The sequence below is a fragment of the Bombina bombina genome, chromosome 6 (genome assembly GCF_027579735.1).
Source record: "Bombina bombina isolate aBomBom1 chromosome 6, aBomBom1.pri, whole genome shotgun sequence".
In the NCBI taxonomy this organism is placed as follows: Eukaryota; Metazoa; Chordata; class Amphibia; order Anura; family Bombinatoridae; genus Bombina; species Bombina bombina.
In genome coordinates this window covers 744,911,671-744,927,309 of record NC_069504.1, presented here as the reverse complement: position 1 = coordinate 744,927,309, position 15,639 = coordinate 744,911,671, and positions in this window count along the sequence as shown.

Genomic DNA, 15,639 nt, shown 5'->3' with positions numbered 1-15,639 from the left:
CTGTAAATGTAGAGTGCTAGTTCCTTGTAAGGACCTGTAAGGGCAAGAAGTAAGGGACTTCGAGTCCTGTAGGGTTTGTTGAGTAACAGCAGAAGAGATCAATTCCTCTTGTAAGGATTCATTTCTTGGTTCCTTTGCGATTCACCTTTGTCCATCTATTTTGTCTGATAAGGGTAGACTGAGATTGCGGTGGGTCCTCAGAAGGTATGAGTGGGGTATCAATACCCAAAAGTTTGCATGTTGGACCTATTTCTGCCTGTTCTCGAACTGTATAGGTCTTGTTGTCTTTGAGGATATATAGGGCAAAGGGGAATCCCCATTTGTACTTAATTTGGAGTTTCCTTAAGAGAGTAGTTAGAGGTCGAAGAGAGCTTCTTTGTTGAAGTGTCCGAATACTAAGGTCTTGAAAGAACTGAATAACAGTTCCTTGAAACTTGTAGGTCGGCTTGGTTCTAGAGGCCTGGAGGATTTTCTCCTTGTCTTGGAAGAAGGAGAGTTTAACAATGACATCTCTTGGGGGTGCATCTCCTTTAGGTTTCGCCTTAAGCGCTCTATGCGCTCTTTCTATCCCAAATTCAGAATCCTCCGGGTCACTTGTGATGCCACGAAAGAGTTGTTGTAAGTATGTGTGGAGGTCTGAGTTAGCAATGGTTTCTGGGACCCCCTTCAATCTTATATTATTTCTGCGTGATCTGTTTTCCAGATCATCGACCTTGTCCTGTAGATCTGCAATGGCTTGTTGTTGAATTTGAATGGTTTGAGAGGCCTCCGCTATTTCATCGGTAACTGTGTCCTTGTGTTCTTCCAGTATGTCGAGTCTGCCTCCCAAGTCGGCCATATCTGATCGAATATCAGAGAGGCTCGCGGTGACTGCATTGTGCATGTTGTCGATCTTTTCCCAGAGTCTATCAAAGTTACTGGTAATATCATGTTTTGAGACCAGGTCTCTTAGATCAGCTTTTGTAACGGGGGTCAAATCCTCCCCAGAAGTATGGGGTGTGGTGGCTGATTCTGAATCACTTCCCGCTTCCATTGCTACCAGTTCTGTATTCTTATTGAGTTTGGAAGGTTTAAAGAAGGTGTTCACAGTGGCAGACTTGTTAGGTTTCTCTCCCTTAGTTAGCCTTCTGGATGACATGCTAGGAGAGCAGAAAATCTTCAAGGAGTTAGATCTTTGGCACAGCTGGGCCAGGGGAATATATATGGTTACAGTTTGTGGTATAACCCTTTAGTGTAGATAAACTATTGGTATCTATAGTGTAGAAGCTGGGGGAGAAGGGGATGTATTGTAAGATGAGTAGTAGTCCCAAGGAAGACAGGGTAACCCCTCTCTGAATCAAGAGGTCTCTATGTAAGCTGTATTAGGGAGAGAAGGTAGTACACATAGATTATGTTGAAATGTCTTTGAGGCTATATAAAAGAGGCATCAACCAGTTGCTAAATCTTGTAAGAGAAAAAGGCTTCTATCTCCCTTTTTGTTGCTGGGTGTGGGTACACCTAAGTGGATAAAATCCCCTTCTTATTTTATTGTGGTCTCATTTCTCTAGGGCTCGCTTTGTTATAGATTTCTTCCCCCTCTCACACATACCTCATCAATAAAACTGCATGCTTTCATCTCTCCTTCCCCTCTCCTTGTGACATATAATGTGGTTTTAAGTGCTGCTGTTAATTCTCTGCACCCATATATTTAGAGCACATCTTTTTAACGTTCATTCATGGCAGAATATCGCCTAGCTAAGGCTGTTATATCCTCTAGGGATTCACATTCCCAGTTGCAGATTTGCTACCCTGTTAAGTTCCGGCCCGTTACTTTTGTCCGCTTCCGCGGCCTACCTGCGTGTCATTGTGCAACCGGGAGAGAGCAGAGGAAGGAGTCATGCGTGTGTCGCCGTCACCGGGAGGTAATCTGTGTCTCTGGGCTTCAGTCCGGAGTTGCGGTATATTAGGTAGTCCCGGTATTACTGCTATGGGTACATAGCGCTTCTCCCGGTAGTCAGGGCCTTAGAACTTTTGGCGCGAGTCCTCTAGTCTGGGTGAGGAGGTGCTTCTAATAGCCGCAGCCGGAGGTAAAAGGCAGGGAAAAAAAAGATTTTTTTGCTAGCGTAGTTTCAGCCTTCACATAGCTGTCTTGAGGCGTAAGTTTTGTCGTGGACTGCCTTTTATGTGGCAAAATTAGCAGCTGCTGTAAAAAAAAAATCATAATTCTATAAAGTTTTAGGCTGTATCTATAGGTTCATACATGTGAACCGGGAACGCGTGGGGGGTGCTTTAGATTTTTGTGCCTACAGGCACCTGGGCTGTAAATCTGGCCCTAAGAACAGCATTAGAAATCTATTTTCTACCAGTTGTAGAAGCAATGTTACAAAAAAAGGGCTCTACAAGGTGCAAAAATAATATATAACAAAGCACAATAATAATTTATATTTGAGTGCAAAATAAATATGTATTGGGGTGCCAAAATAATATATAATGGAGCGCAAAAATATCCTCTATTGGGACATAAAAATAATATATAAAAGAAGCGCTAAAATAGAAGCATAAAAACAATAAACACTTAGATCTATTTTCTTCCATGACAGTTTGTTGAAGAGGGCTTCTTAGCAAAGCTACTAGAGGGGCTGTATAAATATTTCTATTGGTTTTTATATGACTTACATGAAGAATAGTTGCTTATTTTCAATGATAAAAAAGGCGCGTATACTAATCCAACATATAAGTGGTTGAGTGAAATGGCCCAACCTCTTAGGAATATATGCTTATTGTGATTTTTTTTTTCAACATGAAGAGTGAGAGAAACAAAGAATGAGTTTGATCCTGTTCACCTTGTTTGTCTGTAGCTTTGAGATGTGTTGTGTATGCCTAACAAGATTCTAAACAGGCAAATTTTGCTTTACTTGTCTAAGGTTCTCTACATTTCTGTATGTGAAGGAGAGACAAGCCCAGAGCAATATAGCAAAATCTGCCTTTTTAGAATCTCACAAGGGATCTTACAGTGCTGGAGGATCATTTTATATCATCTCACGTGAGCGGAGAGCTTTATGTCATCAGGCCTCAAGTCTCTTTTAGGGTGGATGGATCATCAGTATCTATGCTGGTCTTATTCCTGTGATTGCCACTGGTGTCATTGCTTTTCACAGCATCTCTGCCCTTTCATTGAACATAATGTTTAAAGAAAGGCCACCCTCCTGTTTTTTTGGAATGTTTATGTATCATGACCATTTGTTCCTTGACTACAGCTTTGCAATCATAGTATCTGTTTTTGACACAGATAATGTTTCTTTTGTGCCACATGCTGCCATTTGGTGTCTTTTTTAGAAGCACTTTATTAACTGATGGGGCAAATAAGAAATAAGAGGTCATGGTGCTGTAAAATAGCCTCAAATAATGCAATACTTTCTCCATATGTAAATTTGTGTCCTATAATTATACCAATAATTAGGTGTTTCTTGAATCAGTTTTTGTGCCCTCATCTTCTAACTCCTCCTCCACTAATGAATGGACTAATATATTTCTTCTGTTAAGTGTGATCAGTCCACGGGTCATCATTACTTCTGGGATATTACTCCTCCCCAACAGGAAGTGCAAGAGGATTCACCCAGCAGAGCTGCATATAGCTCCTCCCCTCTACGTCACCCCCAGTCATTCTCTTGCACCCAACGACTAGATAGGATGTGTGAGAGGACTATGGTGATTTTATTTAGTTTTATTTCTTCAATCAAAAGTTTGTTATTTTTTAATAGCACCGGAGTGTGTTATTCCTTCTCTGGTAGAGTTTGAAGAAGAATCTACCAGAGTTTTTACTATGATTTTAGCCGGAGTAGTTAAGATCATATTGCTGTTTCTCGGCCATCTGAGGAGAGGTAAACTTCAGATCAGGGGACAGTGGGCAGTTTAATCTGCAAAGAGGTATGTAGCAGTTTTTATTTTCTGACAATGGAATTGATGAGAAAATCCTGCCATACCGACATAATATCATGTATGTATTTTTTACATTTGAGTATTCTGGGGAATGGTACTTCACTGGAATTACACTGTGTATATAAACTTTAGCCTATTTGGTTTTTACTAATTTATGTTAAACGTTTTTGCTGGAATGTAAAATCGTTTTCATTTTCTGAGGTACTGGGTGAATAAAATGTTTGGGCACTATTTTTCCACTTGGCAGTTGCTTTTTCTAATTATGACAGTTTTCTGATCTCTCTCACTGTTGTGTGTGAGGGGGAGGGACCTTTTTTGGCGCTTTTGCTACGCATCAAAAATTTCAGTCAGAAGCTCATTGTTTTTTCCTGCATGTTCCGGTTTATCTCTACAGAACTCAGGGGTCTTCAAAGCTTGTTTGAGGGAAGTAATCTAACAGAGCTGTGAGATTGTAGTTGACTGTGATAAAAAACGTTTATTCTTTAACTTTTTTATGCCATCAGGGTTAGTTATTCTTTGCTAATGGGAACAAGCCTTTGCTAAAATTGTGTTTTGTTTTGCAAAGTTTATTGACTTCAACTGTTATATATCTTTCTGTGCTTCTTAGGCACAGTACGTTTTTTTCATTATATTTTACTTGAATAATATTTCCAAGTTGCAAGTTTAGTTGCTAGTGTGTTAAACATGTCTGATTCAGAGGATGAGACCTGTACTATTTGTAATAACGCCAAAGTGGAGCCCAATAGAAATTTATGTACTAACTGTGTTGATGCTACTTTAAATAAAAGTCAATCTGTACAAATTGAACAAGTTTCACCAAACAACGAGGGGAGAGTTATGCCGACTAACTCGCCTCACGTGACAGTACCTGCATCTCCCGCTCGGGAGGTGCGCGATACGGTGGCGCCCAGTACATCTGGGCGGCCATTACAAATAACACTACAAGATATGGCTACTGTTATGACGCAAGTTTTGGCTAAATTACCAGAACTAAGAGGCAAGCGTGATCACTCTGGGGTGAGAACAGAGTGCGCTGATAATGCTAGGGCCATGTCAGATACTGCGTCACAATTTGCAGAGCATGAGGACGGAGAGCTTCATTCTGCGGCTGACGTTTCTGATCCAAACAGATTGGATTCAGATATTTCAAATTTTAAATTTAAGCTGGAAAACCTCCGTGTATTACTAGGGGAGGTGTTAGCGGCTCTAAATGATTGTAACACAGTTGCAATACCAGAGAAAATGTGTAGGTTGGATAAATATTTTGCTGTACCAACAAGTACTGACGTTTTTCCTATACCTAAGAGACTAAATGAAATTATTACTAAGGAGTGGGATAGACCCGGTGTGCCGTTCTCACCCCCTCCGATATTTAGAAAGATGTTTCCAATAGACACCTCCACTCGGGACTTATGGCAAACGGTCCCTAAGGTGGAGGGAGCAGTTTCTACTTTAGCTAAGCGTACCACTATCCCGGTGGAGGATAGCTGTGCTTTTTCAGATCCAATGGATAAAAAGTTAGAGGGTTACCTTAAGAAAATGTTTGTTCAACAAGGTTTTATATTGCAACCCCTTGCATGCATTGCGCCGGTCTCGGCTGCAGCGGCATTCTGGATTGAGTCTCTGGAAGAGAACCTTAGTTCAGCTACGCTGGACGACATTTCGGACAGGCTTAGAATACTTAAGCTAGCTAATTCATTCATTTCGGAAGCCGTAGTACATTTAACTAAACTTACGGCTAAGAATTCCGGATTCGCCATTCAGGCGCGCAGAGCACTGTGGCTAAAATCCTGGTCAGCTGATGTAACTTCTAAGTCCAAATTACTTAATATACCTTTCAAAGGGCAGACCTTATTTGGGCCCGGTTTGAAAGAAATTATCGCTGACATTACAGGAGGTAAGGGCCACGCCCTGCCTCAAGACAAAGCCAGACCTAAGGCTAGACAGTCTAATTTTCGTTCCTTTCGGAATTTCAAAGCAGGAGCAGCGTCAACTTCCACTGCTCCAAAACAAGAAGGATCTGGTGCTCGCGTCAGACAAGGCTGGAGACCTAACCAGTCCTGGAACAAGGGCAAGCAGGCCAGGAAACCTGCTGCTGCCACTAAAACAGCATGAATTGAGGGCCCCCGATCCGGGATCGGATCTAGTGGGGGGCAGACTTTCTCTCTTCGCCCAGGCTTGGGCAAGAGATGTCCAGGATCCCTGGGCGCTAGAGATAATATCTCAGGGATACCTTCTGGACTTCAAATACTCTCCTCCAAGAGAGAGATTTCATCTGTCAAGGTTGTCAACAAACCAAACAAAGAAAGAAGCGTTTCTACGCTGCGTACAAGAACTATTGTTAATGGGAGTAATCCATCCAGTTCCATGGTCGGAACAGGGACAAGGGTTTTACTCAAATCTGTTTGTGGTTCCCAAAAAAGAGGGAACTTTCAGACCAATCCTGGATTTAAAGATCCTAAACAAATTCCTAAGAGTTCCATCGTTCAAAATGGAGACTATTCAGACAATTTTACCCATGATCCAAGAAGGTCAGTACATGACCACAGTGGATTTAAAGGACGCTTACCTTCACATACCGATTCACAAAGATCATTACCGGTATCTAAGGTTTGCCTTTCTAGACAGGCATTACCAGTTTGTAGCTCTTCCATTCGGATTGGCTACAGCTCCAAGAATCTTCACAAAGGTCCTAGGTGCTCTTCTGGCGGTACTAAGACCGCGGGGAATTTCGGTAGCTCCGTACCTAGACGACATTCTGATACAAGCTTCAAGCTTTCAAACTGCCAAGTCTCATACAGAGTTAGTTCTGGCTTTTCTAAGGTCACATGGATGGAAGGTGAACGAAAAGAAAAGTTCACTCGTTCCACTCACAAGAGTTCCCTTCCTGGGGACTCTTATAGATTCTGTAGAAATGAAGATTTACCTGACAGAGGACAGGTTAACAAGACTTCAAAGTGCTTGCCGCACCCTTCATTCCATTCAACACCCGTCGGTGGCTCAATGCATGGAGGTAATCGGCTTAATGGTAGCGGCAATGGACATAGTGCCATTTGCTCGCTTACACCTCAGACCACTGCAATTATGCATGCTAAGTCAGTGGAATGGGGATTACTCAGACTTGTCCCCTTCTCTGAATCTGGATCAAGAGACCAGAAATTCTCTTCTATGGTGGCTTTCTCGGCCACATCTGTCCAGGGGGATGCCATTCAGCAGACCAGACTGGACAATTGTAACAACAGACGCCAGCCTTCTAGGTTGGGGTGCCGTCTGGAATTCTCTGAAGGCTCAGGGACAATGGAGTCAGGAGGAGAGTCTCCTGCCAATAAACATTCTGGAATTGAGAGCAGTTCTCAATGCCCTCCTGGCTTGGCCCCAGTTGACAACTCGGGGGTTCATCAGGTTTCAGTCGGACAACATCACGACTGTAGCTTACATCAACCATCAGGGAGGGACAAGAAGCTCCCTAGCAATGATGGAAGTATCAAAGGTAATTCGCTGGGCAGAGTCTCACTCTTGCCACCTGTCAGCAATCCACATCCCGGGAGTGGAGAACTGGGAGGCGGATTTCTTAAGTCGTCAGACTTTTCATCCGGGGGAGTGGGAACTTCATCCGGAGGTCTTTGCCCAAATACTTCGACGTTGGGGCAAACCAGAGATAGATCTCATGGCGTCTCGACAGAACGCCAAGCTTCCTCGTTACGGGTCCAGATCCAGGGATCCAGGAGCAGTCCTAATAGATGCCCTGACAGCACCTTGGGACTTCAGGATGGCTTATGTGTTTCCACCCTTCCCGATGCTTCCTCGATTGATTGCCAGAATCAAACAGGAGAGAGCATCAGTGATTCTGAGAGCACCTGCATGGCCACGCAGGACTTGGTATGCAGACCTGGTGGACATGTCATCCTGTCCACCTTGGTCTCTACCTCTGAAACAGGACCTCCTGATACAGGGTCCATTCAAGCATCAAAATCTAACTTCTCTGAAGCTGACTGCTTGGAAATTGAACGTTTGATTTTATCAAGACGTGGGTTTTCTGAGTCAGTTATTGACACCTTAATACAGGCTAGGAAGCCTGTTACCAGAAAGATTTACCATAAGATATGGCGTAAATACCTATATTGGTGTGAATCCAAAGGTTACTCTTGGAGTAAGGTTAGGATTCCTAGGATATTGTCTTTTCTACAAGAAGGTTTAGAAAAGGGTTTATCTGCTAGTTCATTAAAGGGACAGATCTCAGCTCTGTCTATTCTGTTACACAAACGTCTGTCAGAAGTGCCAGACGTTCAGGCTTTTTGTCAGGCTTTGGCGAGGATTAAGCCTGTGTTTAAAACTGTTGCTCCGCCATGGAGTTTAAACCTTGTTCTTAACGTTTTACAGGGCGTTCCGTTTGAACCCTTCCATTCCATTGATATAAAGTTGTTATCTTGGAAAGTTCTATTTTTAATGGCTATTTCCTCGGCTCGAAGAGTCTCTGAGTTATCAGCCTTACATTGTGATTCTCCTTATTTGATTTTTCATTCGGATAAGGTAGTTCTGCGTACTAAACCTGGGTTCTTACCTAAGGTAGTCACTAACAGGAATATCAATCAAGAGATTGTTGTTCCTTCTTTGTGTCCAAATCCTTCTTCGAAGAAGGAACGTTTACTACACAATCTGGACGTAGTTCGTGCCCTAAAATTTTACTTACAGGCAACTAAGGAATTTCGACAAACGTCTTCTTTATTTGTCGTGTACTCTGGTCAGAGGAGAGGTCAAAAGGCTTCTGCTACCTCTCTTTCCTTTTGGCTTCGTAGTATAATACGTTTAGCTTATGAGACTGCTGGACAGCAGCCTCCTGAAAGAATTACAGCTCATTCTACTAGAGCTGTGGCTTCCACTTGGGCCTTCAAGAATGAGGCCTCTGTTGAACAGATTTGCAAGGCTGCAACTTGGTCTTCGCTTCATACTTTTTCCAAATTTTACAAATTTGACACTTTTGCTTCCTCGGAGGCTATTTTTGGGAGAAAGGTTCTTCAGGCATTGGTTCCTTCTGTATAAAAGAGCCTGCCTATCCCTCCCGTCATCCGTGTACTTTTGCTTTGGTATTGGTATCCCAGAAGTAATGATGACCCGTGGACTGATCACACTTAACAGAAGAAAACATAATTTATGCTTACCTGATAAATTCCTTTCTTCTGTAGTGTGATCAGTCCACGGCCCGCCCTGTTTTTAAGGCAGGTAATTATTTTTTAAATTATACTCCAGTCACCACTACACCCTTGGTTTCTCCTTTCTCGTTGGTCCTTGGTCGAATGACTGGGGGTGACGTAGAGGGGAGGAGCTATATGCAGCTCTGCTGGGTGAATCCTCTTGCACTTCCTGTTGGGGAGGAGTAATATCCCAGAAGTAATGATGACCCGTGGACTGATCACACTACAGAAGAAAGGAATTTATCAGGTAAGCATAAATTATGTTTTTTCCATGTGTATCTCCATCTGTAAAATTGCTATTGATTTTGTTGACCTTCCTTCCCCCTTTGCTGCCTCCACTTTCTTCCTTGGATTATCCTTCCTTCCTTCACTGTTCATCATTTATTTATATTTATATATAAATATATATCAAAACACAAAAAAGAAAGAAAATTTAGAAGATTCAGCAAAGCTAGAAAAAGAGAAAAGGATGCCCTAGCCAGCACTCTCCTTACAAAATTAATAAAATATACAGAGTACCAGCATATGAAGGGAGATCTGAGTCCACACAAATCAAGGTACATGAATGCACAAAATTCAAATTTTTTTTTTTTATTAATTACCTACATCTAAAGTTAATTCAACATGTATAGTACACCTTAAATATATTAAAATACACCTATGGCCATGGTGATAAAGGACCCCAAAACAATAAGACGTTTGTAAGGCTAAATAAATCTTGTACTGACTATTACAAAGTCAATATATGGGGGTATATTTATCAAGCTCCGTATGAAGCTTGATGCCCCGTGCTCTATAACCTGTCCGCCTGCTCTGAGGCGGCGGACAGACATCGCCAGAAATCAACCCGATCGAATACGATCAGGTTGATTGACACCCCCTGCTAGTGGCCGATTGTCCGCGAATGTGCAGGGGGCAGCATTGCACCATCAGTTCACAAGAACTGCTGGTGCAATGATAAATGCCGAGAGCGTATGCTGTCGGCATTTATCGATGTGCAGCGGACATGATCCACAATATTGGATCATGTCCGCTTGAAAAATTAATAAATAGGCCCCATAGCCACAAATTAGTGCAATGAGCTCCAAGAGATTCCAATTAAATCATAAGGTTATTACACCATAATAGAAAGTCAGTGTTAGAAATATGTTCATATGCTGATACTTGAGAGAGACACTTGGATTCAGACTTGCATATATAATAGAGACATCTAATTAGTTCAGTCCAGGATTGTTAAGCAGGTCTTAATTATAATGACAGAAAGAATAGTTGCGTTTATCTCCAAACGATATCAACCATTAGTGTTACTTAAAGTCAATTGATTAGTAAGCATATATCATATAGAGGTGGCTATTGTTAGAAGCAGTTCATGCGGGTTAGATAGCAAATTAGCATAGCAGTCAGATAAAGCGGAGTAACAGTCCCACAGTATTGGATGGTGAAGCAGGCAATATTTGCAGCACGATCAATGCATTTAGTTGATTACAGCCTCCAGGGTGCTCCTACTGAGAGTAGTTCTCTCGCCTAAGGGACCCCTCTAATTCTCACCTCTTCCAGATGATCCGTGTGTTAACAAACTGCTGTTGGTCACTTACCCGCTTGTAGCCTATCCACACCTCTATAGAGTGCTATCCTGCATACCGGACTGTTCTGGCACCCTTAGTGGCCAAAAAGGTGTCGCAGCAGAGTTCTGTTTGCTCGGGTGGCCCACAGCAGCAGTCATGTCCTGAAGTGGACTATTTCTCCTACATAGGTGTGTCCGGTCCACGGCTTCATCCTTACTTGTGGAAATATTCTCTTTCCTAACAGGAAATGGCAAAGAGGCACACAGCAAAAGCTGTCCATATAGCCCCTCCTCTGGCCCCGCCCTCCAGTCATTCTCTTTGCCGCTCTGAACAAGTAGCATCTCCACGGGGATGGTAAAGAGTTTGTGGTGTTTAGTTGTAGTTTTTATTTCTTCTATCAAGAGTTTGTTATTTTAAAATAGTGCCGGTTTGTACTATTTACTCTACAACAGAAAGTGATGAAGATTTCTGTTAAAGAGAAATATGATTTTAGCACAAGTAACTAGAATCCATTGCTGTTACCACACAGGACTGTTGAGACAGAGAACTTCAGTTGGGGGTAACAGTTTGCAGACTTTTCTGCTTCAGGTATGACCAGTCTATTTTCAAACAACACATGTTAATGCTAGAAGACTATCAGGTTTTTCCCCTCAGGGGATCGGTAAGCCATTTTCTTAGACTGTGTAACAGATTACAGGCTTATTTTTTGGGCTTTATACTGGTAGACACTGTTGTGGGCCAAATCGATTGACTTATATCACATTTTTATGGCATTTCAAATGTTTTGTGAACATAAATACACTTTGGGGAACGTTTTTAATTTTTCCTGGCATTGGTTTAGACGCCTAATCTAGTCAGGAAGGCCCCTTCACTCTAGTATGCAGAGGGAGGAGGCCTCATTTTCGCGCCTCAGTTGCGCAGTTAATATCAAAGGCAGTGCATGCAGCTTCATGTGAGAGGATCCTGGGCATTAGAATCAGACTCCGGAAGGCTTATTTCTGTGGTGCATAACCCTTAAGGAAGGTAAAAGCTGCAGCAAAGGCTGTAGCTGGGACTGTAGTGTGTAAAACCGGTTAAATTAAACAATTAGCTCCGGTTTGCTCATTTTAAGGTCTAGAGTCTTCATTTTTGGTGTGCAATACTTTCAAAGCATTAAGACACTGGGGTGCAAATTTTATAAAGATCGGTTATTGCCTTCATAGTTTTTTGAACTTTCAGAAATAAAGTGTGTCATTTTATTATTTAAAGAGACAGTAACGGTTTGGTTTAAAATCGTTTTTATTGCTTTCATTGCCTGCCTAAATCTGCCTAACATGTCTGTGCCATCAGATAGCTTATGTTCTGTGTGTATAGAAGCCAAGGTGGTCCCCCCTTTAAGTGTATGTGATAATTGTGCAATGGCGTCCAAACAAAGTAAGGACAGTTCTGTCACATTTAACAAAATTGCCCAAGATGATTCTTTTAATGAAGGTAGTGGGGATAGTTCTACATCCTCTCCTTCTGTGTCTACACCAGTTTTGCCCGCGCAGGCGATACCTAGTACATCTAGCGCGCCAATGCTTGTTACTATGCAGCAATTAACAGCAGTAGTGGATAATTCTATAGCAAATCTTTTATCCAAACTGCCAGCATTTCAGAGAAAGCGTGATTGTTCAGTTTTAAATACAGAAGATGAACAAGTAGACGCTGACGATACCTTATCTATTTTACCCTCTCATCAATCGGAATTGGCTGTGAGGGAGGGACTGTCTGAAGAAGAAATTTCTGACTCAGGAAAAATTTCTCAGCAGGCAGAACCTGATATAGTAGCATTTAAATTTAAGCTAGAACATCTCCGCGCCCTGCTTAAAGAGGTACTAGCTACTCTGGATGATTGTGATTCTGTGGTAGTCCCAGAGACGTTGTGCAAATTGGACAAATTCTTAGAGGTCCCTGTGCACGCTGATGCCTTTCCGATACCTAAGAGGGTAGCGGACATAGTGAATAAGGAGTGGGAGAAGCCGGGTATTCCGTTTGTCCCACCTCCTATATTTAAGAAAATGTTCCCCATTGTAGACCCCAGAAGGGACGCATGGCAGACGGTCCCTAAGGTTGAGGGGGCAGTTTCAACATTAGCAAAGCGCACAACTATTCCTATAGAGGACAGTTGCGCTTTCAAAGATCCTATGGATAAAAAATTGGAAGGATTGCTTAAAAAAGATTTTTGTTCAGCAAGGTCTCCTTCTTCAACCAGTTGCGTGCATTATTACTGTCACCTCAGCGGCGTCTTTTTGGTTCGAGGAATTAGAAAGCTCGCTCCAGAAGGAGACTTCATACGATGAAGTCATGGACAGAATTCACGCACTTAAGTTAGCTAATTCATTTATATTGGATGCCGCTTTTCAAATAACGAAATTAGCGGCGAAAAACTCAGGTTTTGCTATAGTGGCGCGCAGGGCGCTTTGGCTAAAATCATGGTCGGCAGATGTGTCGTCCAAGACTAAATTACTTAATATTCCTTTCAAAGGTAAGACCCTTTTTGGGCCGGAATTGAAAGAGATTATTTCAGACATCACTGGGGGAAAGGGCAATGCCCTCCCACAAGATAGACCTTTCAAGGCTAAGAACAAGTCTAATTTTCGTTCCTTTCGCAATTTCAGGAACAGACCAGCTTCTAACTCTGCAGCCTCTAGACAAGAGGGCAATGCTGCCCAGCCCAAACCTGCATGGAAACCTGTGCAAGGCTGGAACAAGGGTAAACAGGCCAAGAAGCCTGCTGCTGCTACCAAGACAGCATGAAGGGGTAGCCCCCGATCCGGGACCGGATCTAGTAGGGGGCAGATTATCTCGCTTTGCTCTGGCTTGGGCAAGAGATATTCCGGATCCCTGGGCACTAGAAATAGTCTCCCAGGGATATCTTCTGGAGTTCAAGGAACTTCCTCCAAGGGGAAGGTTCCACGTGTCTCGCTTATCTTCAGACCAGATAAAGAGACAGGCATTCTTACATTGCGTAGGAAACCTATTAAAGATGGGAGTGATATACCCAGTTCCAACAGCGGAACAAGGTCTGGGTTTTTACTCAAACCTGTTTGTAGTTCCCAAAAAAGAGGGAACTTTCAGGCCAATTCTGGATTTAAAAATACTAAACAAATTCCTCAGAGTTCCATCATTCAAGATGGAAACCATTCGGACGATCTTACCAACAATCCAGGAGGGTCAATATATGACTACCGTGGACTTAAAGGATGCGTACCTGCATATTCCTATTCACAAAGATCACCATCAGTTCCTAAGGTTCGCCTTTTTGGACAAACATTACCAGTTCGTGGCTCTACCATTCGGTTTAGCCACTGCTCCCAGAATTTTCACAAAGGTACTAGGGTCCCTTCTAGCGGTTCTAAGGCCGAGGGGCATTGCTTTAGCACCGTACCTAGACGACATTCTAATCCAAGCATCGTCCCTCTCCAAAGCAAGGGCTCATACAGACATTGTTTTAGCCTTTCTAAGATCCCACGGGTGGAAGGTGAACATAGAGAAGAGTTCACTGTCCCCGTCCACAAGGGTTCCTTTTCTGGGAACGATATTAGATTCTGTGGAAATGAAGATTTTTCTGACAGAGATCAGAAAGTTAAAAATTCTAAAAGCTTGCCGAGCTCTTCATTCTATTCCTCAGCCTTCCATAGCTCAGTGCATGGAGGTAATAGGACTAATGGTTGCAGCAATGGACGTGGTTCCTTTTGCTCGAATTCATTTAAGACCATTGCAACTGTGCATGCTCAAACAGTGGAATGGGGATTATGCAGACTTGTCTCCCCAAATTCAAGTAGACCAGATAACCAGGGACTCACTTCTTTGGTGGTTGACTCAAGATCACCTGTCCCAAGGAATGAGTTTCCGCAGACCGGAGTGGGTCATTGTCACAACCGATGCCAGCCTATTGGGCTGGGGCACGGTCTGGGACTCTCTGAAAGCTCAGGGTCTATGGTCTCGGGAAGAGTCTCTTCTCCCGATAAACATTTTGGAACTGAGAGCGATATTCAATGCGCTCCTGGCTTGGCCTCAACTAGCGAAGGCCAGGTTCATAAGATTTCAGTCGGACAACATGACGACTGTAGCGTACATCAATCATCAGGGGGGAACAAAGAGTTCCTTGGCGATGAGAGAGGTATCCAAGATCATCAAATGGGCGGAGGATCACTCCTGCCATCTATCTGCAATTCACATCCCAGGAGTAGACAACTGGGAGGCGGATTTTCTGAGTCGTCAGACTTTCCATCCGGGGGAGTGGGAACTTCACCCGGAGGTCTTTGCCCAGTTAACTCAACTTTGGGGCATTCCAGATGTGGATCTGATGGCGTCCCGTCAGAACTCCAAGGTTCCTCGGTACGGGTCCAGATCCAGGGATCCCAAGGCGACACTAGTGGATGCATTAGTGGCGCCTTGGTCGTTCAATCTAGCTTATGTGTTTCCACCGTTCCCTCTCCTTCCCAGGCAAGTAGCCAGGATCAAACAGGAGAAGTCTTCGTGATTCTAATAGCTCCTGCATGGCCACGCAGGACTTGGTATGCAGACCTAGTGAATATGTCATCGGTTCCACCATGGAAGCTACCTTTGAGGCAGGACCTTCTGGTACAAGGTCCATTCAAACATCCAAATCTAGCTTCTCTGCAACTGACTGCTTGGAAATTGAACGCTTGATTCTATCTAAGCTTTGGTTTTCGGAATCTGTTATAGATACTCTGGTTCAGGCCAGAAAACCTGTGACTAGGAAAATTTACCATAAGATATGGAAAAAATATATCTGTTGGTGCGAATCCAAGGGTTACTCATGGAGTAGAATTAGGATTCCTAGGATACTCTCCTTTCTCCAAGAAGGTTTGGATAAAGGTTTGTCAGCTAGTTCTCTTAAAGGACAGATATCTGCTCTGTCTGTTTTGTTGCATAAACGTCTGGCAGCCGTGCCAGATGTACAAGCGTTTGTACAG